The 19,162-nt window shown below is 36.9% G+C and overlaps 1 long non-coding RNA gene across 3 annotated transcripts in view; it reads left to right on the forward strand.

Annotated features, from left to right (window-relative positions):
- LOC116094414 overlaps positions 1 to 18,922 on the forward strand; it is a 42,635-nt gene extending 23,713 nt beyond the window's left edge. For all 3 annotated transcript variants that reach the window (XR_004120098.1, XR_004120099.1, XR_004120100.1), the window contains 2 exons: positions 11,653 to 11,801; positions 18,594 to 18,922. This is a non-coding gene — a long non-coding RNA (uncharacterized LOC116094414). The remainder of the gene's footprint in view (positions 1 to 11,652; positions 11,802 to 18,593) is intronic.
- The last annotated feature ends 240 nt before the right edge of the window (positions 18,923 to 19,162 follow it).

A 19,162-nucleotide genomic window follows, 5' to 3' on the forward strand; every position in this document is an offset into this window, starting at 1 on the left:
ATATATATATATATATGAATGAGACAGTGGCAGGCTTCTAGAATAGTAGAAACTTTAAGTTGTCTGACTTATATCTTATAAGGCAAGTTATATTTTATACTAGAGTTTTCAATATTTCACTAGGAATATGTCTTATACAAATCTATTTGTTCCTGTGACCTAAGATTTGGAATAGAAAACAGATTCAGTCAAATGTGAAGTTATGACTCAGGTTATCTTGGGGTTAGAGCTCTTCCTTTCTGCTTCTCACCTATTGTTTTATCTCCATCACTATGGTAACCAGGGAGCAGATGTTGTCCACACGTTTAAGTGATAACAATACTTTCCCTCTTCTACTAAGCTTTCCTTAGAGAAGAAGCTGAAATTATTAGAAACTTCTTGTTTAGAGGGCAGAGACAGCTAACCTGGATTTTAATTCCTGATTAGCATTTTACTATCTAGGATGAGTTTTCTCTTCTGTAACCTAGAGAGAGTAGATATTCTACATTAGTCATACTTTAAATGTGTCCTAGATCCCCTGCATTCATTGACCCATATTTTGGACTGAGAAGCTGAGAGTGGCAAGTGAAGCAGCTAGGATAAAGTCCTGACTTGCCTGTGATAATAAACAAACTAACTAACTAGTTCAGAGCTCCTCCCCCGAGCTGTTTGGGAGACAGCTCCCTAGACTCTGGAGTGGGCAATGGGAATGGGGGCGGTGACTTATAGAAAGCCTAGAAGAATATACCTAGACGAAGAGGGAAGATGAGGGTGAGTAGATTTATGATTTCAGTCCGTATGAAGAATTACCCAGAAGCTGAAGATGTATGCTGAATTCAGGCTTCTATATCACAGTGTGACAATCAGAGAACAAGATTTCAGCATCTTACACTGGCTAGATCACAAGGTAGACATAAATGCTTGTGTGTAAACCATCAGAGGCACCTACTGGAGTAGCCCAAAGCAGATGATCTAGAAATAACAGGCCACTGAGCAAAATCCATCAGCAATGAGAGAAAGAACAAGTGTAGCACCCCAGGCAGCTTGGTGTAGAGAAGTGGAGCTGATATATGGTACTCATGCTACCCTTTATGGAGATGGGGTCATAACCCAGACCATGTGTATGTGTTCCATACATTCAGGCAATGACTCTGAGAAGAGTGATGGTTCCCATTTTCTACTAAGGTAGTTAAGATATGGCAAGTCTTCCATCTTCTTGTTCTGTCCCTGTTACATTGGATGAACTTATTTTTAATGGTGTGACTAGGATTTAGAGAAACAGCACCTTACATATATTGACCTGAACCCCACAAACAGTAAATTCTATTGTATTAAGTCTTGGATGTTTCTGAGTCTTTCTGTTCTCATTATATAAGCTAGATCATCCCTGAAATTTATTGAGATTCTATTTGCATTTGAGAAGTATTGCTAGATAGTTGATTCTCTTGCTCAAAATTACTTGTGCAGAGACAAAGGTTTGCACAAATGTGGAGGGATTTTAACATTTAGAGTGATGTGCTTGTTGTATTACTATGGAAGGTATGTTTGGGGACACTGATGCTCAAACCTTAATATACATATTTATCAACTAGGGTTCTTGTTAAAATGCTGGTTCTGACTCAACCCATGATTGAGCACTCATCTATTTGTACTCCCAGCCAACTCTTGGTAGTATTAAGGTTATTCTATAATGTAACACTGAAACAAAGTTGATGGTTGTCCAGGGAAAGTCTATGTCACTAAACCTTGCAAATGATGGAGGAGAAAAACATTGAACTGGGAAGTTATGATAAAATATGAAACAGTGAATCGTGGGTTGGTTTCTGTAAGGTTGGTCTATCCATGTTGACCTCCTTGTGGTAGTGATCACTTCCTGTCCTTCCATCGTTTACTATCTCGAGTGACAGACAGGCAGAACATTGGAGTGGTCCCTGATGCCCCAGTGAGCTTGGAGCAGAGGATTCCTTGCAGCATCTAGACTTTCATACTGATTTAGACATGCCAGCAGTATACAGCCTGAATGTGCTCCAGGACAATGCCATTGCAATCAAATATGTGAGATGAGATATTCTTCTCTTACATTTATACATTTTATGAGTCAATTTTAATATACTCAGGTGCTTATCCATAATCAATGGCATTAATTTAACTGTTTAAGTATCATCATGTTTGGGAATATTTAACATTCTAAGTATTTATCATTTTAGAATACAAAGAATCACAAATACTATGGTAACACAGCTATGTATATCATGTCATGATTGAACTTACTATTTTGTCTTGGCAGCCATATTTTATTCCTAATCTATGGACTCATCACATTTTATTAAGTTGACACAGACTAGCATCACCTGGAAATAGCAAACTACAGTTCCACAATTGGAGAACTGTTCTCCTTACATTGACACATGGGCATAACTGGAAGGCATTTTCTTAATTGATGAGCAAGGGATGAAACCCAGTGTACTGTGGGTGGTGCCACAGCTGGCCAGGTGGTCCTGGGCTGTATAAAAACAGTAGCTGGGTATGATCAAGCTAGTAGTCACTGGTTCTCCACTCTTTTGCTTCAGTTCCAACATCCAGGTTTCTATATTGAGTTCCTGTTTTGGCTTTCCTGTGTGACCTATAAGAAAAACAAACCCTTTTCTTTTCAAGTTGCTTTTAGTTATAGAGTTTATCATAGCAACATAAATAAAACCAGAATAGTGTATACTCAGAAAACAGGAACATAGGTTTTTTTTTTTTTTCAGTAGAATGAGTCAAGGTAGATACTTTATGACCTTATCTTCATAATATACATTATTTCAAATATGATCTGAAACAGTGGTGGAAAGTCTCTTTGTAAACTCTTTGGTTTGTGGAGAACAATGCAGAAATGTACCTCAAAGGAGTCATTTGGGGAAGCCAAGTCTTTCCTTTTTAAAGACTCTTGTCCTTTTCACTTGATGATTTCTCATGAGCTTTAAAGCATTTTTACACATTCTTAGGAACTCAAACTTGTGAAGGTCCGCTGATGTCACTTAGTCACCGGTGACAGTAGTGTGTTAAATTTCTCTTAGACCGGGGTGAGTTTTCTTTAATTAGTCAGCTCAAATTCTAGAGTTTTTAATCTGTCTCAATTGCCAGTATCTGAAACGTGAACACTTTTAATAATCCCACACACTGCCTTATTTATTTGCTAGGTGTACATTTCAATCTTCTTTTTTTGAGATCAGAAAAGCCAGATTTGTTTATTTTCTTTCTTAAATCCAATTAAATTTGTTTGTGAAATGGCAGTTATCAATCTAGGGGGATTTCTTCCTGAACTCAGGATGGTCATTTTGTTATTTTTATTGTTGTTTGGAAGTCCAAAGCCTTACAAGGTGGCTGGGATAAAGAAAATCTTCATTTATATTTATCTAATTCTCAATACTATTGAATACTTATTTTCACTAATCATAAAGCATGTTTTACTCAAACAATTCCAAATGTCTAAGTTCATCTTGAGATGGATACTACTAAATAATTTTGAGTCTTAATATGTCCACCACACAGACATGTTTTCCTGATTAAGTGAACTTTCCAAAATTCTACAAATTATGACAGCAATATGCCTTTATTTAGGAATCTAATCCTCAAGACAGAAAGTTTATGCTCAGGTTCGGAAAATCTTTTCTTCAGAAAAGAAATGCAAACTCTGTGTAGCCTCAACAACCCAGATTTTATCTGTTTAGACAGCTCCTTATGTCCTGGTTCTCTTTAGAGTAGAAGGGAAGAAAAGATGGGTAGAAGGTAACAAGGTATGGTAGAGTGGAGGTGAGGAGGAAGATTGGGAGAAGGGTGGGTAGGAGAGGGGAGGAGGGACTCTTATGTAAGTTTGGACTCTAGAAAGATCAGGCATCACCAGGACAGAAGACACTGAAGAAAACCTTCCCATGTGAATCCTGAGTCCAGAATTAGGAGAATAGTAGCCATCCTAGTTCAACTGCTTTCAGACAAAAGGTAGTCTTTCTATTAGACCACAGCCACACTGTCTTTCCAAATGGAAGTCAATCTGCAAAATACACACTTCAGAACACTGCTTGTTTAGAATAAGCTTCCTGGCAAGGCTCCTGCTTCACAGCTGCCAGCCTTTGTCCCCTCTTGAACAGTTTTCTCGGGATGACTTTTACTCACTGTGATTTTCATTTAAAATATCTGCCTTTAAAAGGCATGCATCTCTGAGTTTGTAAAATAAATAACATTATTTTCCCCTTTAAAATTCTTATGTATATTATTTTAAGAAATCACACTGAGTTAATTGAAAATGACCTTACAATGAAAAACATATTTTGATTTTCTGAATCAAAGAGTTTTTCCCTTGGCTTGTTCTCAAAACGCATCCATCCACCCTATCAAGAGAGCATCACCAACCCATCTATAAGAAGCTGCCTGAGCACTAGCAATATGTGTACTTATGAAAACCCCAGGTTTTCCTTATCATGGCTCCTTCAGAACAATTCCACTGAGTGGTGTTCTTAAATAGAAAAAAATCAAATTTACATTATTTATAAAACAACACCAAATTATTTCATTTTATTTAGATCTCCAAAATAACTTATTTTATTGATACCTAAAAATTAAAATAATGTTGTTCTTATCAAGTTGATCTCATTATTACTTCTAAACTCAAGCTATATTTGTACTTTAGGTTAATAGTTTTAATTTTACTGAGGATGAGTATGACAACCCCCTGTAATTCCATTTCTCACTATAACAGAATAGACATTTTGGACATTAAAACATCTATCATAAAAGTTCACTTGAAATGTCCATAAAGCAGCTGGAGAGTTATATTAAAATACAAATGAGAAGAAAACCAACTGACCAACAAAAGAAAATTAAAATTAAGAGTTAAATCAAATTCTGTTCAGAAAACTATGATACATCTTATGTTTTATAATATATAAATTTTATATAGATTTATTCATCAAAGTTTATCTCTTACTTATTTACATGAGTATGGTTCTCCTTGGTACACTGAACAACAAGCACAAATTCCCATCAAATTTCTTTCCTAGGTGATATGCTTCTTATCCATCCCAGCACATTTTAATAGAATATGGGTCTCTGGACAAGCCAAAGGTTTTAGCATTGGTTAGAAATTTGAATAGAAATCTTACATTTACAAATAACTTTACTCCATACTCTGAGAAATGGACTTGTGGGTTTTTTGTTGTTGATTTGTTTTGTTTTTCTTTTTTTTAATGTATCATTTTTTTTATTAGATATTTTCTTTATTTTCATGTAAATTTCTCCATTCCCAGTTTCCCCTCCAAAAAACAAAGAAACAAACAAAAATAACAAAAACAAACCCCTTTTGATTCCCCCCTCCCCATGCCTGCCACCCCACCCTCTCCCACTTATTGGCCCTGGCATTTCCCTACACTGGGGCACAGAACTTTCACAGGGCCGAGCTCCTCTCCACCTATTGATGATCAAATTGCAATCCTCTACTATACACATGCTGCCAGAACAATCAGACCCCTCCATGTCCGGTCCTTGGTTGGTGGTTGAGACCCTGGGAGCTCTGAGGGTACTAGTTAGTTCATATTGTTGTTCGTCCTAAGGTGCTGCAAACCCCTCAGTTCCATTGGTCCTTTCTCTAACTCCTTCACTGGGGACCCTGTACTCAGTTCAATGGTTGGCTGTGAGACTCTACATCTGTGTCAGTCAGGTACTGTCAGAGCCTCTCAGGAGATAGCTATATTTAGGTTGGCTTGTCCTTCCTTGTTTTTCTTTAAATCTGTCTGCCTTCTCGTGTTTAGATTTCCAATGCGAACCAAGGCTGTGTTAGCATTCAACTTATATTTCTTGCTGTAACCAGACACCCAAAAAGAAGCCACTCAAGAAGAAGGTTTTTCTTGACTTCTGATTTAAGTCGATGTGGTACCTCACCATGCACAACATGATGAAAGTTCAGCCCAGGCCTATGGTTTTGGGATCAGGAAGCTGCTTGCTGACATTCTATGTGTGAGAAAGCAGAGCAAGCACAGGAAGAAGGGCCAGGCTATACTCAAAGCCTACTTCTTCCACATCTGAGATATCAACCCATGTCCAGTTAGCACCCAATTCCCAAAGGTTCTAAAACTTCCCCGCACAGTACCATCCTCTTGGAACACATAAACATACACCTGGGTTTTGCCTCAAAATCTAACAAATAGCTTGAATTCTAGTATTTGTATTTCTTATACTAAGCATGCTTGTCTCCACAGCTTTCCTGTTCAACCTCCTATACCTCACACTGTTGTCTCTGGGGGTTGGGGGATGGAATCTGATACCCAGTGTCCTTAGAAATAAGGACACTGCCACATTGTCAATCAGCAGTGATGAGCAATCCTGATGAACGCAGCTATCACGTTGAGCTTTCCTAGGTGCTGGGCTTGCTCTCTTTCACAGGATCTATTTTTTAGGAGGTTTCTATTCATCCCACGACATAAAAAGGGTTATGTGGCCTGTCCTGATTGTATCAATATAAGATACTGCTTCTAGAAAGTGGAGAAGGCAGTGAGGTATCACCCCCTAAGTGAAGACTGCAATACCAGATATAACAGCCCAGTCTTCAAGACATATGGCAAAGTTCCAGAAGCGTGGCTTTATTTTCCATTGTATTTCCTCATAAAGCTTTATATAACCTATTGACTTTATAGCACATATTCACTATACCCTTGCTGTAATCAATGTGAGTAGTCAAACAAATGATTATTCAGGGGCTGATTAAATAACATTTCCTCTTTAAAGCTTTCCTTAATGCAACATTAAGGGAGATTTTTTTTTCTTTTCCATATATTTCAGAAACATTCTAAATCCCCTCTCACAGCAAGAACAGCTCTTACTTTGAATCATGATTATTTATGTATGTATTTGTAACCAGTGGTAGAAGTCTTCTGTAGTTAATTCATTAAAATATCCCAGGCTCACCAAGCAGAGTAGGTACTCAATAAACACATGCTGAGAACATAATTTTACCACTGAATTTTTAAAACCATTGAGCAAAAATTTGGTTAGAAAGCTTTCACTTTTAAGTCTAGGTTCTGTTAATATCTGCTTAAAATGTCATCCTAAATCACTTTAAGAAAAAAGGTTTTATGTCAACTAATTGCCATTAAAGAGACACCGCATGACTTATCTTCTTAGGGTGTGCAAATAACAGAGGTTCAGCTAGGAGTCATGGCTCATTTTCTCTACTTCAGTCGCAAGAGAATACATGAATTTTCCTGTATGGGACACAGGAACAAACTCTTGTTTCTAGTGAGAAACAGGATCTGGACAGAGCACATACCTTCACCTGCATAGAACATACTTTCACACTTTGATATTTACTTAATTCTTCAAAAATGTTCTCCAAAATTCCTGAAGACATTCCATCTTTCTCCATTCTGTAACTTTTAGGGATCAAATTGTATCATCTTATTGTATTGCCTTGTACATTAGGAACCATATTAATCAATAAGTGGGGACTGGCTGTGTCTGTAAAGATCAGTGGCCCTCTGCTCTTAAATCATGAAGAAAATGGCTCTATAGATACATGTAGTTATGGCTTCATTGGTAAATCAAATTCATAGTATGCACACAATTAGGAGCAGATTGGACCCATAATATAGATGTAGATGATGTTGATGATGAAGTTGTTGATGACTGTATTTCTGATTATATTTTTATGTGATGTCTCTGCTTCCATTTTAATTATTAAATGTTTTAAAAGAATTTATATTAGCTGATGTTTTCTCAAATACTATAAGCCATAAATCAGGAAATTTCTATTTTTGAATTTGTATACATATAGTTATATGTGTGACAAGGACTTTTCTTCTGTAAATTAAAAAACAAAACAACAAACAAACAAACAAACAAACCATCAAAACCCAGCAAATTAAAAAGGAGGAGACAGACAGTAAGGAGGAGTCATGCTTGTTGTAGACCTTGATAAGCTCATCTCTAGATTCAGAAATGTCTATGTCTTTATAACAACAAGAGACAGCTAAGTACCTGCCAACAAATTAAAATATTTTAAGGATGTAACATCGGTGTGATTAATATTTGGTCATAGACAGGAAACCCAGATGTTACAATGAGATATAGCAGCTGTGTTAATTAGCTTAGGCAATCATTTATGATGTATATGCATGCCAAATCTCAATCTATATACTTTCATTTTCTAATTTCTATCACTGTGGAGCTATAGAACATATGATTCATTCCCAGCATATGCACACACACACACACACACACACACACACACACACACACATAGCTTAAAGAAAAATATTCATGGAATCACAAGATGAAACATCAAGTCTTGTTTACAGAAAGACCAAGTTATTCTTACCAAATTAATTCTTAATTTGTAATGTTTTTTTTAAGTTGCTCTAATTTCAGCTATTCTATGCACATTAAACTTATGATATTAAATCATTTTTCCAAATTAAGCCAAGGTTTAGATCATATGTATTTCAAAACAACTTAATTTTGTGCTATGGTACCTTATGTAGAATCACTATAAATCATCTGGAGTCAAATAATGTATACGAAGAAAAAATCTCGGTGTTACAGGGTGCAGCACTGTTTATTTTTGAAGTAAACAAAAATTATACTAAAAATTTCGGGAATGCTTTTCTCTTCTGCTTGTCAGACAAGACATAGAGGAAATAATATTTCTGCAGAGGCTTCAAAAGGATAAAAGCATAGCTCATATAGCAATGCTTTCCATCTCTCACAAGGGTAGACATCTCAGAGTGGTCCTATGAGCTGGGGATCCCCTTAAAGCTGGGTGTCTGGGTGAAATGAGACCTTCACACCTTATGGTCAGGATTACAGTGGCTTTATGGGGTTTTTCCCTTCAGATTCATTTTGCTGAAGTCCTTCAAAAATAAGAAAAGGGGAAAAGTATAAGAGACCTGATTAGCAGCAGCGTTGGGAGGTGATGTGGAAAGATGGATGACACTATGTTAGGGCAGTGGTTTGGAGGATAGAAATACCATCACGGAGATGCTTCACTGAGCAGCTTCTAGTCTGCAAGACCAAGAACTTAGGTCATTGACTGGCATCTCCACATCTGATATTTAGAGAGAGAGAGAGCAAAAACTGCCCACATTGGATCATTTACAAACAATGGGAAGAACACTCTCAAGATCAGAATGAACAATTCAACCCACCTACTTAGCAAACAGACTTTGGTGACACAAATGGAGAAAACTGGAAAGAAATTGGAGGGTTGGAAGGATCTCTCCACATGAATGAAGAGATAACACTGTGGATTCAGGTGTGATTATAGCAATATCACAAGAACAATGAACCCCAAATAACAAATATGTAAATGTTAATCTGCAGATTAGGTTGAACAGGTGTTTGCATCCCACAGAAATGTAGGAAAAGAGCTTTAGAGTATCTCAGGCCAATATGAGATGGAATTATGAACTCCTTGTACTGGACTCAGATCATATCTAAAAGTTGAGTGTGTGTGACCCATGAAGGGACTCTGATGTGAAGCTTTCTCCTGGATTGTGAGAGTGATCTACTGTTTCCTAAAGGGACACCTGCTTCAGGTAACTGCTTCTTTAAGCTCCTCACAGGCATTTGCCAGCAGGACGTGGGGCATCTCTTCTCATCCTTATCTCCTCTCATCCAACGATCATGTGACTTAAAATAATGCATTGAAGTATGCTGAAAGAATATATCTATAATAGTGTCTGACTTTGACAATCATATGACTTGATTGTCCATGAATTGTCATCATGGGAAATAATGAATTCCAGTATTCAGAGGCTTCCAATACATACCAACCACATTTGATGGTGTTTTCTGTGATTACTGAAAGCTGCTCATTTGTCTCACATTTAGAACACATAAGAGGAATAGTTTATTTAAGGAATCTTTTAGAAAAATAAACAAAAATTGTACAATATTTAATGTTTGCATACACTCATGGAAATGTGATATATTATTATAGGTATATGATTACATAAAAGTTTAAATCTATTATACCATACCTATTATTCATGAGTGTAATCATAAAAAGAAACCTACCTGGTAGTCATTTTCTATTTAAATACAAAAAATCAATAGCATTTAATTCTCTATAGACTCTTCCTTTAACTCATGATTTTACTCAGTGAAGAACCCTTAATGTGAAGCTACATCTCTAGGATCTAACAGCATTTTTTCAGTACTGACCCTGTGTGTGTTTTTTTCAGAAATGCTGAAACAATATGTTTTCCACTATTGTTTGAATTTCCTCAAAGTGGTATCATGATATGCACAGTCCTTTGTAACTTGCCTTTTATTAGCTCAACATGAACAGCCATCAAAATTCATTCATATTGACGTGGAAAATATAGTTCACTAGGTTTGCATTTCTCCAGACTGTCTTCCTATATGACTCTATTCCAATGTATCTATACAATTTCCTTATGAATGATAAACAGAGTAATTTTGATTTTGAGTCTTTTGAGTGATGCTTGTGGAAACATTCCCACCATTTCCTGCTAATTCAAAATCAAAACTTCCTCTAAAGCATATGTCTAGAAGGATGATCACTGCTTACCACACAAACTTGAAGCCTAACCAAGAGTGTTCTACCTGAACCTTAATTATATTTGATTTTGTCTAAATTTTTTTATCATATGTAGGGATGATAGGTAATTTGTTCACCCTTAACTTGGGTTTTGTTTCCTGAAAGCCTTTTTAAAGATTGGTGTTGCTTATTAACATTTCTTTCCAAATTTCATATTTGCTGAGGTCATTTTTCTGCCTTTACTCAATGATAGTCTCCTTTTCTGAGTCTTTTGCATATAATAGATACTAACTTTTTTCCATGTTTTATGTTTTTCAAATGATTTCCAATCTTTGACTTATTTCCTATTAACAAATGTCAACAGTGTCCTCTAAATCTGTAAATGCCATTTCCATGTAAATCGCATCTTCTTTGAGGTAACAGTGGGTGCTGCCACTGAATGTACACTGCTAGATTTTGCTTTTAATTTTCAATTAACTGTGTCATCTGAATTTGGAGACAGGTGTTTATAACACAGGGACTTCAACATCTAGCTAAATTTAATTTAATAAATGAAACATAAACAACTCATATCTGCAAATGGACTTAGACTCTCTCCTCACACAGGACTCATGGTGAAATATTTGGGATTACAGAAGTTGAGATACATAAGTGTTCCCCACAGTTCCTTCAAGTAACTGTTTACTGTTGAATTATACAACTGGTTATTTTATATATATATATATATATATATATATATATATATATATATATATATCAAATCTTCTTAATTATTATTTCTGAAATAAACATGGTGTGTGGAAGTTATAGTATTCAATATCCCTTATTGGCATTTGTGGACATGAAAGTCACACCTGGAATGTCTTGCTTTGTCTTTTGTGGTTAAAGTAAAGTGAATTATCTTGAAATTATCCTAGACATTGAACAAAGAAAACTGAGTAAACTTACAAAGTAGTATAAAATACACTTCTCTCTATGAAATACAATCATGGAAGATGCATGTTTTTTAGACAATATTTAGGGTTGTTTTGTGGTAAACGTGTGTGTGTGTGTGTGTGTGTGTGTTATCCAAGAGAACATGTGGTTGGAAAAACAGAAAAGGTTGGACCTATTAATTTCAGGTATTGCCCTTGGGTTTTCAGACTAGGGACAGGACAAGCGGAAGATGAAGAGAGATTTTATGGCTCTGTTTCCTCCTTTCCTGCTGACAAGATGTCTTTCTCCATTGGTTGGAGAAAGAAGATATTCTGTAGGACCACAGCCTCCTGAAGCCTCCAATAATGCAGTGAAGGTAGGAATGGAGTCTAGTAGGTAATTAAGTCACCAAGAATTACCCTGCTAAAAACAAAGGTAAGTACAGAATGAAGATCAAAAGAAAACACAAGAGGAGCTCAGTAGAGCAGCACCCACCAGAGGTCCCTGGGTTATGTCACACTCCAGCTTCCTGGTCAGTAGAGGAAACCAAGATGAAGAGGACAGACTTTGTCCCCCTGTAACTCACAGAGTCTAATGCTGGGCAAGCTTTTCAACAATGTGAATGTTATGGGGTCAGGGTTCTAACTGTAAGTTTTGTTAGATCTTCTTCAGTGGCTAAGGTCCCGGGCTTGTTTTATCCAGACAGGTCATACTGGGGAAAGTGGGTCATGTTGACTCTGGGGAAGCTTTACTAATCCTGGGTTCTCCAAGGCTAGCTGATCCCTCTTGGGAGGGACATTTCTTAAGTAACAGGTAGTAATAAAGAGCTAGTTGATTTTAACTATTGCCTGTGAGCATGAAGCATTCACCATCACTGGGGTGCAGTGCTGGAATATCTTACCTGTCACACTGTAGATGCAGTGTGTTACATCTTAACTGTCTCACTGTGGGTGCAATGTGGAATATCCTACCCCTGACACTATTGCATCTTCTGGAACATACATTTGTCTCACCTATTTTAGAATGTTTGTTTTCTTTCTTTCTGTTTTCCCTAGACTAAGTTTTTATTTAATCTTCTCTCACATATTACATCCTGACTGCACCCTTTCTCCTACTCCTTCCAGTTAACCTCCTCCCCCTCACCCAGATCCTCTCCTCCTCCTTTTATCTTCAGAGAAGAGTAGACTTCCCAGTGATATCACCGGAACACAACATAACAATTTACAATATGACGAGGCACAAATCCTTACACAGAGACTGGATAAGGTAACCCAGTAGGAGCAATGGGGTCTTAATAGCAGGTGAAACCGTCAGAAACAGCTTGACGCCTACTGTCAGAAGTCCTACAAAAAACCAAGCTAACAACCACAACATGTATGCAAAGGTCCTAGTGAAAACCCATGCAGGCTCTGTGGTTCCCTATGAGCCCTGCTTAGTTGATTCTGTGTTCTGGTGTCCTTGACCCTTCTGGTTCCTGTTTGCTTTCTAAATTCAACAATTTGAAGAGTCAGCTTTTTTTCCCAGCCTTTGAGTCCTAATGTCTATCTTGTTTAGAAGATAAACATTGGACTTCTTCACTATGATTAAATCATAACCCCAAGTAAATATTAGAAATCCCAGAATATTTAGTAATGCTCTAGAGATGCTGAATATATCAATGTTTTAATCTTTAAAGAGACATAATATTTTATGATATAATCTTTACCAGTGACATTTTTAAATGTATGTCTATTGTTTATTTCATTTATTCAAAAGCATTTACTGAGCATCCTTAAATTTAAGGACACAGATGCAGTTTTATATGCATCAGTCAAGAAAACCTGTATGATATCTAATCATGATGTTGATCTACTTAAATCAGTCATTGAGAACAAAGAACAAGGAGCATACTGGACCACAGAGACTTTACTTGCCCAAATGCAGGACTTCAGAAATCCTTACCACTCTGAGTGTGCCAGGGAAAGCTGCACCAGACCCATGGCAATGACAGTCTTGGAAATCTAACATGTCTATTAGTTTTCAGTCACAAAAGGAAACTGAATCATTTAGATATCTCCCTTTCTATTTGATGGACCCTTGTCACCTTAGAGGCACATTCTTTTGTTTCCTATTATTTATGGTTATTGTCACTTAAATTTTCTTTGCAAAAAAATATAGTTTTGAGGGAGTTTTTTTCCCTTTTGTCTTATACATTCACTAATTTGCCTTTTAGTCTTGCATTTCCTTGCTTGTATTTGTTCCTAACTCTACCATTATGTTTAAAGCTGAATGGCAAATGGCAAAGGATTTATACCTGCTTTTGTTTGAAACCTACACCTTTGTAGAAAACCATTTTTACTGACACAAGTCATGTGTTTTGTTTAAGTTGGGAAACCTATCCTAAAAGAATTAAAGTTTTAATGTGCATGGAACTGTTTAATCCAGTAAACTTGTATACACTGTTTCTTGTCTTCAGAGATCTATAACAAACTGGAATGTCAACTTATCATGCTACCATAATATAGGCAAGTCAATTTTAAGCTAAAACACTGAAAGGGAAGAGAGTACCTGCATACATATCAAGAAGTGAGGATAGAGCAGACTGAGGGATTCTTATGAGTAAGGCAAGAACGACCGTGCTTTCGTGTTTCTAGATAAGAGGTAATGAAGAATCACTCTAAATAGCACTTTAGCTTAAGTGATTTGTTGCCTACTTAAGGGCTCCATCATAAAAACAGTGTGCTTTACTACCTCCTGGCTTTCTCAGCTGCCTTCCCTGAGTACACAATAAGCTCCTAGTAAACTGGAACAAGGTAAGCCACAGTTGAACCTCACATGCCTCATGCATCTTAACTGGGTGTCTTTATGTCAGGCCAGGATGACAATGGCTCCAATATGGCTATTATGGGGACAAGGAGTGAATCACTCTTCTTCTGTGCCTGGCCTGTTGGAATTTCCCTCACCTACCCCTTCCTCCTGGGTCACCCAGACTTTATACATGAGCACATACTAGTAGGTGCCAGACTGAATAGTGATTCATGCATTTAGTTCCTCTTTAAAGATTGAACAGAAACACAAGAAGGCTTTCTATGAAAAAATGAAGCCTAACACTTGACAAAATGGACATGGCCTTTATAGTAATTCACAATAATAGCAGTGTCTCAGACTTATAGTGCACTTCTATCTGGTGAACTATGCCCCACATCTCCTGAGTCAGTCATTTCTGTACATGAGATTTTCTCATTAGTCAGTGAGATTATTTAAGAAATAGAGAACGATAATAAAAGGTCATATTGAAACAGATTGGTTAGATTTAAAATTAAAAAATAAATGGTTTTAGTTATTTTCCTTCATTATATCTAGAAAAGTATTTGTGACCTGGTAAGTGTTTAAAATGTGTATGCTGGTAAAGTACCTGGTCTGGATAAATCCTTTTAGGATCTGGTCATGAATTACTAGTAGTGACTATGTATTCTGTGGGTAGCACCTTACTCAGACATTTCTACAGTATGGTTGTTGTCATTCTACAATCCCCTGGGCTCTAACTTGTTCATTGGTGTTTGCTCTTTGTGTAGTTTCAGTGAAGAACACCCCTGAACTTGAAAGTATTGAGAACTTGGGAGATTGAATTTTTTATGAGTTTTCCTTTCTCTAGGAGAATATACCTCAATGCAAGGAAGAGACTCCACTATAGAGTTAGTCATGATTGTACTTATGTGTGCATTGAATGTTGAGCACATGCACACACACACACACACACAGAGAGAGAGAGAGAAAGAGAGAGAGAGAGAGAGAGAGAGAGAGAGAGAGAGAGAGAGAGAACTACTACTAAGTACAATACAACCAAAATACAACAAAATACAATCCAGGAAAAGATGCATTGTTATTACTTATTGTTATGCATCAACACATAGCTAAAATATAATTTTTCTCTTTGTTTGTTTTTAGACAGGAACTCACTGTGTAGTTCTGGCTGTCTGTATCATTATGTAGATGAAGCTGGCCTTGAAGACACATTTTTCTTTTCTTGTCTGCCAAGAGCTAGGATTAAATTGTATGCCATCACACACAAATAAAATATAATTCTAGTGGCTATAGAATTTCAAAGTGTAGATATTAGAGAATATTATTTATAATTCCTCATAGGTAAAATCTTTTTTATCAATAATCAGAATTTTACTTTTTCATTTACTAGACATTTGTACTTTTGGCATGAACTGGCTGTATGTTTTGTTCATGTATGTATGTGTGTAATTTTAATCAATGCTTTCATTTTTTAATAGGTAAATAAGAATTTTGACATACCATATAAAGTGAAACTCTAAAGTACAACTATATATTTAACACTTCTTCCAAATATTTTTTCAGAGTGTGTTTTTGCTTTTAAGTGTATGTGGCTATAGAGATGGTTCATTGCTTATGAACACTATACCAGAGGGCCTGAGTACAGTTTCCAATACCCGTTGTTGGGTGGCTTACAGCCACCTTTGATTCTAGCTCCAGGACAACCATATATGTATATTTGTATGTATATGTGTGTGTATATGATGTATATGTATACATATACAAAAATACATATACATGTATATGCATGCATACATATGAAATATTAAAAACACTTAAAATATTGTAAATGTGTGTATCTTATGATGCCAGCATTCTCAACAGAACATTACAGGGTTTCTCAATTCTTCAGGCAACCTTGGACTTACGCACAGGCCCCACCATTTTGCCCCAGCTCTTCCCTGCTCTTGTCATAGTTTCCTCTGCTATTCCTGATCAGTCATGCTCCCACATCAGCCTCTGTGTCTTTCTCAGCTGCCTTTCTCTTTGTTGCTATAGATTTAATTTGCATTGTCCTTTCACAACCATTTTGGAAATTGTCATGAATGTTATGGAGGTCAGTCTACTTTACATTCTTACAGGATGTTGAGAGGCAGGTCAAGGAAAAGACCCATGGCTCAAGTTCAGAAGGTCTTAGAAAAGCTCCTTGATTTTCTTGTCTGCCTTTAAACTACTGAATAATGATTAAACCATATATATTATTCTGATAAGGGATTTGGAAGTTTAGAAATAAATGCCACCTTGTTCTATAAGTTTAGTGTCAGAAGAATTAGTGCCTGCATTTACGTAAAACAGAAAATGCATCTTACATATGGCTGCCTAAAAGTAACAGTAGTAACAGTTGAAAAGATGAATTACACCAGGTGTTTATTGGAAATCCTGACAGACAACACAAAGCATATTATACACCCTATCTGCCCACCAGCTGTCTATCTGTTTTCTTCTTTAAGTGAATTTCAAGGCTGTGCTAATATGTCCATTGAATTCTCTATGTATGCTATGCTTATGTGTATGTCTTCAGGTTACAGGCAAGAGCATAGTTTACTGGTTTAAATGTGGTTTACACCTGCTTTTATGCCCAGCTACTCAACGAGGTCCTTCATCTCTATCCAGATAGCAGTTGGACTAGGTACAATGTTTTATTACATCTCATGTTCTTATAGTAAGCTGTTTCATAAAACTGGCTCTACCATTTATTATATACATGAAATAAGCGTAATAGTTGTTTTCAAATTCGGTTGGTTATCCTACATCATCTGTGATAATTGCATGATTGAGCATGAACAGGTCAGGAATGCTGGTCCAAGAAACCCACCCTTGACCTGTTTGTAAACACCACAAATGTTTTCAACAGAGGGATGGCCACAATGCATTGTCTGTTTGGCAACCAGCAGGTCGAGAAAGTGCTTCTCAGTCCTGAAAAGTCCTGGACATGAAAAAGATGGTGATGTGCCTCTGCTGTACAAATCTACCCATTACAGCTGGGGAACAAGAATTCTACACTTAAAAATATTGTGCCTCTGTGACTAATTATGCTTTTGCAAACTTAGTACAACATTACTGTTTATTTAAACTTGGGCTGCATACGCTCTCCCTCCAGTGAATGGGAGCTATTCTGAAAACCACGCATAAACATCTATTTTGTAGAGAAACCAGCAATTAAGGACTTGTAATGAATTCTAGTCTTTTTCAATCTTTTTCAAAGAATACCATGGAATCAGAGAAAATAAGATATGGGGAATCTTTTAAGAGTGTCCTGTCTTTTTCTGTTGAGTTAAAAATAATTCATTTTTATATGTATTTTTCATTTTTAAATTCATTTTTTCCTTTGGAAATTACAACCCAAGACTCTCTGGAAACACTCCACAGCTTAAATATCTGTAATATTATTCTAGATCAGTGAAATTCTAGAGATATTTATATGCTGACAGTGCAGCTCCATGGTACACATTTGCTTAATCCAATGAGTATATAAAAGTGTTCCATAAATACTGGATACATTTTATAATGCATAAATGTAGCCACACAGGATAAACTTCTGTAGAATTTATGCTATTTGTGGACATACATGACAACATTTTGCTGATCCATCAAGTGACATATCTTCCTGTGAGTTAAGGCAATGTCAAAGAATATATGGCTATTTGTATAGCAAGAATCCTATTCATAAAACACTAATCAGGGCCAAACATAAAGAAGTAACTAGTGCATGCATACAGAGTGATCCATACACCTGATCATTCCTCCTGGAGAGAGCTGACTGTTCAGACACAACCAGAGTGCAAGTGTGGGGCAGCCTTAGGCCCCCTACACATATGTAACAGATGTGCAGCTTGATCTCCATGTGGGACCCCAACAGTTAGAACAGTGGCTATAGCTGACTCTGTTGGCTTCCTTTGGATCTCTTTCCCCTAACTGGGCTGCCTTGTCTAGCCTCAATAGAAGATGCTACTAGTCTTGCTTCAAATTGATATGCGAAGGCTGGTTGATATCCATGGGAGGAGAAAACGAGGGGGACGGGAGAAGGTAAGGTGAGAGGAGAAGAGGGTGGGGAATCTGTAATATATATGAAATAAATTAATCAATTAATTAATGGGAACAGAAAGAATCATCCCCTTCCCATGCTCAGTGAAGGCCCCTGAAAAGGTCAAGTGGTCCCCAGAGCCTTCTATGGCACTCTCCCGGGTGACATGCCTTTTATCTCCTGCAGCTGTTGGTGCTTTTTTGATATCCTGAATCATAAAGAATTTATAGAGCAAAGTTAAGCAAACAGCTAGCAAAAAGACTAGTGCTGATTGTAACCTCCCTACTCTTTCACAGTAGAGTCTCTCTCTTTGAATTTCAGGAGTGTTTAATTTTGAACTGGATTGCCACCATGGACTGGAATGCTGCGCCAGATTGGACTAACACTCCAGTCTGAAACACTGCACCAGACTGGAATGCCACACCGGACTGGACCACCACTCTGAACTGGAACACCACACTAGACTGAGACACCACACCAGATTGGAACACCGCACTGGACTGGAACACTGCACGGGACTGAAACTCTCGCACAGAATGGGAACACCTCACCAGTTTCAAGACTACTATTCAGATGTCACCGTTTCACATACTGCTGCTCTGTATAAAAAATCAAAACCAACAAATGAACAAAAATAATGAAAGGCAAAAGTTTATCAATGTTGTGGATAAGCCAGCCAATAGTAGGTACACACCATCCCGTGTTATTAGAACATGCATGCCTTTTGGGAAAGAAAACACCTCAGAGTTAGCAGCACCTTATTATGCCCCTCTTATGTCAGCAGGACACTGGTGTCCATGTTACTTCTTATAATTGTTGTGCTTAAGTGCACAGGAGTTACAGAATTAACATAAGATCATTTTGTTATATATATATATATGTATATATAT

Source organism: Mastomys coucha, unplaced genomic scaffold (assembly GCF_008632895.1).
Source record: "Mastomys coucha isolate ucsf_1 unplaced genomic scaffold, UCSF_Mcou_1 pScaffold16, whole genome shotgun sequence".
NCBI lineage: Eukaryota > Metazoa > Chordata > Mammalia > Rodentia > Muridae > Mastomys > Mastomys coucha.